Source organism: Neopsephotus bourkii, unplaced genomic scaffold (genome assembly GCF_033783945.1).
Source record: "Neopsephotus bourkii isolate Nb327-2 ecotype Australia unplaced genomic scaffold, CSIRO-AGI_Nbou_v1 NB_1663, whole genome shotgun sequence".
NCBI classification, from domain to species: domain Eukaryota; kingdom Metazoa; phylum Chordata; class Aves; order Psittaciformes; family Psittacidae; genus Neopsephotus; species Neopsephotus bourkii.
Window position 1 is genome coordinate 5,115,767 of NW_026902137.1, and position 7,467 is coordinate 5,123,233.

The window sequence follows — 7,467 nt, forward strand, 5'->3', positions numbered from 1 at the left end:
CATAAATCTAGTTTATATGCTTCCCTTTCAGTGTTCGTGTATCTGCATAGTACAAGCAGATACAATAAAAGATGTGATTAAGACAGTAAGGAACATGGTGAAGATGGGCATGTTTTCGATGGTCAGAAAAGAACTATAACCCCACTGTAGTGAATGAAAGCTTGAAATAAAAAGTGGAATCAAATGCACATTATACACTGATACACAGTGTATGGTCCAATGTTTGTTTGTAGGGCTGTCAGAACATGCTAGGAGTAACAAACAAAGCAAAAGCCTCACACACACTATTTCACGTCTGCCACTGCCTGACAAACTACATAGTGTTTCCTTACTTCTAAATAAGGATCACACTGCAGCTAATACTCTATCAAAGCTTAAAGGCCAAATAAATGCAGTGCTTGCCTCCGAGGGGCTATGCCCTGTTTTATTGGCTTGCATAAGGGAGGCAGTGTCGTGAGAGGCTTGTGAAATGCAACTTCCCACATGCAGCAATGCTTTTTGAACATCTTGGCGCAGATTTTCTTCAGAGATATCTGTGTTCTTAGAAGGAGCATGTCTCTTCTCTGAGAAATCACTTATTTTAGGCTTGTTAATGAAACTCTGGAGGGGGAGAGAGAGATGGAGAAAGAGAGTACTGAAAGAAGAATGATCTGCTAAGAATACAGTTTGCAAGGTTCAGAGTGGTTTATTGGAACTGAGCGATCAATATTTTGCAGGATGATTTGTTCTGTGAAGCAGGAACAGTGGATCCTTCTTTAAAGCGACCAAGTGACAATGGAATCAAGCCAGAAACCCTAATTCTGGAACCCTATATGTCCAGGAAGATTTGAGGTTCTATACTCAGCCTCTGTGCAGTGACAGATAACCTATCTGAAAGCTCCTGCCTGTTTGTGTCAGAAGCCGTTGGTGCTATCTGTGTCAGAGATAGTTACAGAAAGAGAAACTGCTGGTTTTGTTTCCATACAGAAGATGTTTGAGTATTAGTGTGCTTAGAAAGAAAAAGAGATTCACAGTATCTAGAGTAGGGCAAGCAGCATTTATAACATCAGTGAGTCTGGTTTGGATTTGGAATGAGCAGACAAAGCAGAATAAAACAAGCAACCCAAATGCAAGAGGGTCAAAACTTTCTTCTTCTTCACCCAAAATATTACTCAGTGTGGCTCACTTTATCACAAAATACTTAAAAGCCTTGAACTTAGGCATTGGATAGTCTGTTTAGGTAAAATTTTGTGGAATTAGATAAAATAAACCACTTAGATTTGATCACAGTCATCATGAATAATCTAATTTAACCCTTTTTTGGTTTTAAATCACCTGATACGAGTCTATTTGTTCACAATGATTCATCAAATAGCTTGTGCAAACAAACAGTGCCCTGTGATTTTTCCATAGACAGTCCAGGAGGTTCATGTTGTTCAGTTTTTTGTCACATGATTGGCCACAAGTCACATTCTGCTATTTCTGTTTCCTGTTTGATGACAGAAATGAGAGTCGGCAGGTCTTGCACATTATCTGATCTGTTATGCAAATAGAACCCCAGCTTTTGAGAACTCTCCCAAGAAGACTTTTCCTTCTATTTGACCCAATATGTGTTTTGCATCAGTACTCATGATGGAGCTGCTTTTCCTTGGTATTCTGGAGAAGATGCAGAAATCCTTCTCTGCATTTATACACCTTAGTAATGCTTTATGCATCCTTGGTTTAAAAGCTACATAGAAACTTTGAAGGTGGACAGTTGTTCATTAGGTGTATCAGTATGAGCCGCTTCTGTCATCTCCCTAAGTGTACAAATGTCTATGTATTGCCACACTGGCACTAATTGCACACACTAATATCATTTAAATTAGACATTAAGCTGTTTGTGCAAAAGCCATAGGAACATTGCAGGCTTGTCAGACTATACAAAAATAGTACTTTTGGGTTGTAGTGAGGGTGCTGTCTTGGCCCCAGCATTAGTGTCTATTAGTAATTGAACCAAAAAAGTATACAAATGAATGATGCTTGAGGAAGAGACTGAAAATAATCACACATTTGTTTCCTGTAGCCTACATAATGCTTCTTTTAATAATCTCAGCTGCAACGTTTAACATTCGTTTAAATGAAAATGAAAGACTACAAGATAAGATCACACAAAAAAACCAAAAGGTCGCTAAAGTAATTCTGTGCCTGCTAATAAAAGACTTTTTTTATAGAGGTATCTTTAGTAAGAAGATACTTGAGAACAAAAGCGAATGTTCAAGCAGTGTCTGTCAGTGAACTCAAAGTCACTTGGCAAAATCGTACTGGCTGATTGTAGTTCACTTTCAGTTACCTTTGGAAATTAAGGGGGTTAGAGGGTTAAGGAGGAGACATACACATAAAGCAAACCCCAGCATATAGGTGTCAGGTTATAAGGATAATATACATTAAGTTTGTGATTTAAAACCCTAGAGGCTATCAAACAATAAATAAGGCCAGGCAGTATAGCACATACCCTGTTACTTCCTCAGCAGTAAGGGGTATTCTGGGAGGTGGCAGAATCTGGTTTAATCTGCAGATTGAACAATTCACCCATAGGAAAGGAAGAGCTGATTATATGCAGGATTCTTGGAGTTAAAGTGCTTTATGAAATCACATTAATGTAACCAGAATTGTGTTCAGGTCAAAACCAGAAAGGTTCGACAAGGTTACATGTAAACTAATTTTAGAAGAAAAGCAGGGTATTTGGTTTTGTCTGTCTAGTTTATAGTTTAGACTACAGTGCGATCTATTCTAAAAAGAACAGAGTTTCCAAGTCTAACAATGTAACATTTTTTTAACATTTGGAGTAAATCCAGTAATTCAGTGTGTTGCAACCCAAAGTAAAGTCAAACTTCCTGCAGAACTGTAGTTTTATTTTCTGGTTTTAGGTATATCTGGGAAGAGGGGAAGGACTATGTGAATTTTGCTATAACTACATTAGGACAAGAATACTGCCATTTAAAATTATAGTGTATGAAATAAATATTTCTAATTTCTAGGTGAATTTCAATGGCAAACAATGAAAGGACAAGGGGAAATGGGTATAAATTGGAACACAAGAGGTTCCACTTAAACCTGAGAAGAAACTTCTTCTCAGTGAGGGTGACGGAACACTGGAACAGGCTGCCCAGGCAGGTTGTGGAATCTCCTTCTTTGGAGACATTCAAAGCCCACCTGGACACGTTCCTGTGTAACCTTATCTAGGTGTTCCTGCTCCGGCAGGGGGATTGGACTAGATGATCTTTTGAGGTCCCTTCCAATCTCTAACATACTGTGATACTGTGTGATACTGTGAATTTGCTTGTACACAATAACTGTTGCTCACACAAATTCACGCCTGGTTCATGGCCATGTTTATCCTTGCTATAGCAGGGTGAGCCTTCCTAGAAGTGCAACAGGAACAGCTCTGTCTCAGTAAGACTGTAAGAACGACCACTGTCTGTCTCTAAATTCCCATTTGCAGATGAAAGTGAATTTCATCATTATGAAATTGGTCATGCTCAGGCAGTTATTTTGGATGAAGAAAGAAGTTGTTACAGCTTGTAGTTTTGTGGAGCCTGTTTGGAACCATTGCTTTCATTCTGGTCATTTAAACAGAGTTTCTTACCTGAAGTATATAAGCATCACAAATCATCACAGCAGACCTTACTCACTGTGGGAGGCTTGGCTGACTAGGTTGGATTTACACAACATAAGTATAATAGAACAATGTTAGCAAACTTTGATTTTGTGAACTATACTTATACTCTGAGTTTAAATCAGTATATGCCTCAGTTTATCTTCATTCAGTAACCTGATTTTAAACAGCAGCTTCTACTGGGCAGAGTATGCAATTCTTTAAATTGCCATTTTGAAATAAAAAATGAAAGAAGTTTGGTCAAATTGTCAGCTTGCTTCCCTGTTATTTCAGTATTCTGTGCTTGGGACTTGTGAGGTCAATGTAAGAGAAAATAAACAGAAAATATATATTTAATAATTTTGCTGGAATAACTTCTTTTGGCATAAGGAGTTTTATTCAGAGGTGAGTGTGTGGGCACCACTGCACGAAGGAGAGTGTAGCGGAGTGCATAGAGTGTTGGTCAGTTCTGCGTTTCAGGATCAGAGTTGTTCTGGGGAAAGATCTGTGCTTATAGAGGAGCCAGGCTGGTGGTGTATTTGGGTTTTGTTTTCTTTCTTCTTTATTTCAGTCAGTTGGTTGTGCTTTGAGTAGCAGGGGTCTGTCAGCACCGTGCTTCTCGCCCAGCACATAGACTATTTGAGGGAGACAGTTTTGCAGCGATGCTCAGACCCTGGATTTGCCAGATCTCTTCGATGAGGACGGCTGTGTAGCCAGCTCCCTTGACAGAGAAAGCTTTGTCTCTGGCTCTCATGTGCTTCATCCTGAGCTTTGTGATCTGCATTTTCCCAGCGGGGCACAGCTGTCACGGTGACTCATAGACTGAAAATCACCCTTTGATGTAGCTGTGTCTCTAACCATGTAGTATGTTCTTCAGTTCCTTGTCCAGTCTAGTTTCAAGTGATTCAAACACCACTCCTGTTAGCAAAATATTCCATAGTCTAGGATACCGTCTGCTATTCAGCCTTATTTCATTTCAGCCCACGCTATTTCATGCCAAGCTTTAATGTTTACACATGTCAAGTATTTCAGGCTGTTATCATATCCTCCCTTAGTCATAATTTTACCAAATTACATGTACTCGACCTTTCTGTTGCCATCTCTTTTCTTCCTTTTTTTGTTTTTAATAATTTACCCAGAGCCTAGTTATTTTTCTGTTCCCTGTGTTAGCAATAGAACCCTGTAAACAGATGGACACTGGAGGGAGGGGGGAAGGGGGAACGTTTGAAAATCAAAGTGAGTTCATACAGAAGTGTTAAAATATACTCAACAATGTAATAAACTTTTCTTTAATTGAAAGGATTAAATTTGAGGGGGTTAGACAGAAGGTTCTGTGTAAAGATCACAACAGTTGTGCAACTTAAGTCTGTGTTTTCCATTGGTGGTGGTTTGTTTTGTTTCCAGCAGTCTCCTCCCTGTCAGTTCAGAGCTCCTTTCAGCGGCTGGATTTGTATGATTCTAAAATTACTTGGTAATTTTATGTTATTTCTTTTTCCAGAGTCTCAATGGTGATTTGATTTAGCACATTTATGATTAGGTGAAATCATTAATTATGCAGTTGACCTCATGCAAGACAATATATTGCCCCTTTCAAACCACTGACTGGCTGTTGGAGGGTAGTTAAGGCTGAAAGAGTAAGCAGATAATACTGAAGAGACTGCTTGGGTTTTTAAACTAATATTAGGATGTTCTTTGAGTAGGCAGAGAGGCTGGTGCAGGATGCCCTGCGTTTCCTCCGTGTCTGGAGTAAGTGTTCAAGTGTAGTAATGGCACTTCCTGTCGGTGGGAATTGTTCAACAGCTGATCACTTTATAAAGTGGAAGGGCAAGGGAAGGGACCGAAATAGCTGGGAATAGGAAATTCCTGTAGAATAGAGAATAGAGAAGGAAACCCTCAAAGGCCTCAGAACTGAACACTGGTGGAAGATAGAGCTTCAGGAGCTGCGGGAGTGGCTTCTCTCACTTTTCAATCAGTTCAGTTTGCTGGACTCTCACTGGTGGGAGTGATATGACTGTGAATGTAGACCCTGGGACGCAGAGTCCCGCTGCACAGTCGCATCACGTGTCCAACAACAACAACAAAACCTGATGCATTCTTCCTCCCCACAAAGCCTGACTTTTTTTTTCCTTCTCCCCCCCCCCCCAACATCTAATTGTCAATTAAAAATTGCAGTATTTGTTCAAATGCTTGGGGAAATGCTATTTTCCAGTGGGATATGAGAAGAAAACTTTACAAGCTGGGGGAGGGGAGTAACAACAAAGCACTTATTCTTCCCTTTCCCCTCCCCCAGAAGAGGGAGGAAGCAGAGGAGTGGTGGTAGAAGTAGGAAGAAGAAAGGAATTAAAAAGTAAAGAAAACTTGAAAGTGGAGTAAGGAAAGGAATTTAAAGGGGAACTGTGCACTTTTTAGCAAACCTTTGGACAGAGAGCTAAATTCTGGGAGATAATGAAATTTCTGGGTTTAGGAAGCATTTAATTTTAAGCATATGCATTGTCCTGCTGGTACCAGCTTAGTTACTCCAGTTTATTCCAGCAGAAGGTGTGGCCTAAAGGTTTAGGATAAAACACAGATAAGACTATTTGTGTAACATCCTCGCTGTTCATATATTAGGGGAGAGGTAAGTAACTTGGATAGTTTCACTCAAGAGGTTTCATAACCTTTAAGCTGGGTGTGTGCTGATTCAGTATGGTAAAAGCAGTATTCAAAATGAGTGGGGCTTTGTGTGCTGCATGCTTTTTTTCAGAGGATTAGTCCAACCACCTGTTACTAACACATGAAACTCAGTCAGAAAAAACAATTGCATTACCTTTCCAGAGGCACACAGAAAAGCGCACCTTGGGTGAAACACTCGCAGAGCCAAGAAAAGTCACAGAGAACACATCAGCTTTTGTCTTTCAACATGAAGCGTTTCCAGCAGCTCTCACTGGATGCCAGCTTTGCATTTCTGTGATTCTTGTTCTCTGACTTCATGCACACACATGTGCACGCACACGCGTGCATGCACACACTCGGACAACATCTACTGCTCACTGAATCTTCTGTTCAATCGCAGTCACGCTGCTCAGGCTGTCGATAAGCAAAGATAAGCAAAGCATATGTTACATGCTTGAAAGCATGTGCTTTCCCAGTTGTTAGCTGTATGCACAACACAAGCAAAGGAGATATAATACTGACAGCTGTGCTGACCCGGAGGAGAATTTTGCCTGACTTTCTTCTTAAATCTTGGTTTCAAATACAGAGATCTTGTTTAGTTTTGGTTTAATTGCTGTTGAGTACAGCTGGCTTGAAAAGCAGGGTTTCCAGTTTGCAAGCTTTTCTTTCCTTTTTTTTTTTTTTTCTTGTTGCCTGCTTGCTCGTTTTCAACTTGCTCTGGGTCCCAGGACAATGAAGTTTGCTGAATCCACTGTCAAGCGGCACCCCAGGCTCCAGAGCCTGCTGGGGAAATGGACAAGAACAGGGTTAAAGCCAGCCTGGCCAGCAGCTGCCCCACTGGGGCTTGGCTGGGCTGGACCCTGTCCCAGGCTCAGTGGCTGCTCATCAAACCCTGGGATGATTCAAATAACATTTAGCAAACTGTGATTGTCCAACAAAACATCACTTTGTCAGACAGTTTCTGATCAGCTTTACTTTTGACTGACTTCCTACATCCGACCCAAGACAGTAAAAGCTCAGCTTTCTTGAGGCAGGGAATATATACATAACTGATAATGCATGCCCAAAGTTCTCCCACTGGAATTAATAATAGTGCAAAAATACTTATAACAAAAGTGAGGTGTCCTTGAATTAGATCTGGAGACACCGTTCAGTTTGGAATGGAATTGAACCTGCTTATACCAGATTTGTATTTGGGC